The following is a 3616-nucleotide window of genomic DNA, read 5'->3' as shown; positions in this document are numbered from 1 at the left end:
TTTTTATTACTTGTTTATTACAGTTTTATTAATGAATAAATTAGAAAATAGATGTTTAATACACGCATTACACATTGAAAATGTATTAATGTAATTTTACTGCACATTACTGTTTAAGTTAAATTTATTTTAAATAAAAAAATAATTTTTCATTTATCATTTAATTTAACATAACAAAACATGTATTTGTATAGTAAAATATTGTGAAAATAATTTTAAATTAAATGTCATTTTAATTCCTTTTTAAATAAACAATAATTCCAACCTAAATGACATACTCATTGGACAGCTTCGGGTTACTTCCGTCATCTGTCCTCCATCCCAAGTCTCTCCTTCATTCTTAATAGTTCACGTCCATGTAGGGCCCATCGAACGATAACTCATGGACAAGCCACACTTGTCAATCTTTTCCTCATTCTTCTTCCACATTAACACGGACGTGAGATGCTGCTATGAGATCAACCTTTCAGGCTCACACTCGAGGAATGATTTACAATCCGAGATGCCGAGGCACATCTGGCGGGACATCTAAAAAGGAAACGTGACCTTGACGTGATGATGTCAGCGACTGCATGTTTGACGTGAAGTCATCTTTAGCGTTCCCGACTCCCTCTTTTTCCCTCTTGATGCCACTAAAACTCATCTCCTGCTGATCCTGCTCATATTTTGCACACTAATTTCATTTCAGATTTGTCTTTAAACATGCTTCCTTCTCTCTCTTTCCCTCTTTCTCTCTTTCTGCATAAAGAATCCCGACAGCGAGAGGAAAAGTGACAGTATTTCATCGGTATTGTTGCTTAGGCTCCCAGCATGCAATTGCATCTAAATAAATTAACAGCAGAAAACACACACAAGAGGAGTTTTGCAGGCAGTGTGAGATGAGGTGCACCTGACGCTAATAGCACTTTGTCGCTGGCGCTTCGGCTTTTCTATATTCTGAGAACAGGATACATTTCAATACATTTCTGCACTCAATGCATGTTTAAGTGTGTGGCATGCTCCAGGTTATGATTGTTTATGAGCTAATTTACACTTCATTGCATGTCATTTCATGCATATTGTAAACAAACCGCTGCCTAAAGCAGGCCACACTCAACTTGAGTGGTAAGCCAGAATTAAGCCCCATTACCGGGCACTTCATTAATTCACCATGGAAACTCGGGCAAGAAGAGAAGAAAGTAAAGAAAAAATGAAGCCAAGACTTTGTTTACAATGGCAAACTGCTGTTTTATCTCTGTTAAAACTGTTCTGAACTGAACACTGAGGCAAGACTCTTCTACATTATTGATGAGGTTTTTGCTATTTTCAAAGAAAGCACATGAAAAACAAGATCTAAACACCAGTTTCAGTAATCCCAAACTCTCTTTAAAATTTCTGGGGATAAAATGTTCTCACAGTTTCTGAGCAAAATGCACTAAGATTTAGAAAAATCATAAACTAACCTTCTCTTTTTATGAGAGCTGAAGTCTACAGAGAGTACCTTTGCTACCTTCACAACCTGCTAATTTGCTCTGCTCATCTCTCTGAGGCCACGTCTCACTTCTCAAACAGTCCAGGGGCTGCTGTTGCCAAAAAGTGCTAGACTAAAAACCTGTTAATTGGATAACTATAATTCAAGGGCAGTACATGTAATTATTCTGAATATTGCTGTAGAAAATGCTAAGTATTTCCACCTTCCTAATATCGTGTAGGTCCCCCTCACTCTGCCAAAACAGCTCTGATGTGTCAAGACACACGAGACTCCACAAGGCGTCTGAATGTGTCCTGTGGTATCTGGCACAGAGACATTAACAGCAGTCCTGCAAGTTGCGAGGTAGGGCCTCCATGCATGGAGAGAACATTACCCAGCAGGGCATTGCCCAGAGCGTAACACTGCCTCCACCAATCTGCCATTGCGGAGGAGTTTACCCAGCTGGTGGAGGACCGGATGGCAGTGCCAATCGGACCCAAATTTTTTTTCCCTTTTCCTCTCTCTCCTCTGGTCCTTCCTTATCCTTCCGTATCCTTTTCTTTCGCCACGTCTGCCCTTACCCCCCGGTACTGTGGTCACAGGTTTGTTTGTTGTTTTACCTTAATGAAATCTAAATTAGGAATCAATAAAAATCGAAATCGTTAAAATTAGGGGTTTAACAATATATCATGTCACAATATATCGCAATACAAAAATGCAACTATATGTATCGTGGATAGTGACAATATGTATCGTGGATAGTTCACCCAAAATTAAAAGTACTGTGTGTGAAAAAATTTAAGTTTACAGTTTTCGTGTCAGTACTACATTAAACTACTAAATATATAATGTTGAATATAATGTAGAATGAAGCAATGGGGGAATATTTGTGGGTCCTGATAATGCCAAATGTCTGTTTTCAGCTTCAGCTTCAGAATCATGAATATTTTTATTCTGGTGTCACTATAGCCCCTTGCATTGGATTATCAGCACCAAGTCCAAGCCTATTCATTTACACAGCCAATGTAATACCAAATTTAGCATTTAATTATTTTTTAACCATTTACCATATGTCTTGGAGTATCACAATAATATCGTATCGTGAGTTCAGTATCGTGATATGTATCGAATTGTGACAAAAGGGTATCTTTATACCCCTAGTGAAAATTCAAATGATACCCAACCCTAATCTTGAGTCCCACAGAGGAGCTCCGGAAGGATAAAAGGAGAAGTGAGGACGGTGAAGGACGAGAGAAGACCAGGCCTGGGACATTTATGTTGGTGTTCTGTTTTAGTTTATGCGGCAGTCGTCTGTGAGGTGCTGCCACTTTACATTCATTTTGTGGTTAATGTTTATTTAGTACTAAAGTTGCGCATAACGTGTGCCGGTTCCCGCCTCCTTCCCTTATCAACAAACCAGTAGAAATGTTAAAATGATATTCACTTTAAATGATGCCAAAATGTTGTCTCCACCATATTTTTATGGTGTATTTCTGGCAATCACAGTTACCCATTTATTTGTATTTTTACCCATTTATGTTTTTTGCAGGGTTTAATCATGCTTTCCTTTGCCCTCTTGTTGTATTTGACCCTCTCCCTGTAAATGTGAGGCTGCTGTTTGGACATTTCTTCTGCTCTGCTCTAATGAGTGTGAAATGAAAATTACACTCAATGTGATTGATGTATGCGCGACATCAAAACTGTGCTTAAAACTGAGGAAAGAAAATGTGCAATCAGATCACCCAGTGACTAAAGCGAGAGAAACTTTATAATTAATCATAACATTGACCTACATAAACACTCAAATATGAATGTTTAATTGTATTTACATACTCACTGCAACCAAAACTACATTATATTTGCCAAAAGCACACAGCCTCTGAGATATGTGCTAATATATAATGCTATATAATAAATATATTACCCATATATGGTGTATACACCCATGGTGAATGTGATTTCACCAAGTACAACATGTTCCTGCATGGAACAACATTCCAATCAAAACCAATCAGATTTGAGGGGCAAGTTTAGGCTTACAACCAGTGTTAGGTGCTTCTACATTAGTGTCATTCACCTTATTCACCTATCCCTCTGATTTTAGGGATATGTTATGGGTAGGGTTAGGTTTAGGGGTAAGGATATGGTTAGGACTATATTTTCGGA

Source organism: Rutilus rutilus, assembly GCF_951802725.1.
Source record: "Rutilus rutilus genome assembly, chromosome: 21".
NCBI lineage: Eukaryota > Metazoa > Chordata > Actinopteri > Cypriniformes > Leuciscidae > Rutilus > Rutilus rutilus.
Note: the sequence above shows the minus strand (reverse complement) of the source record.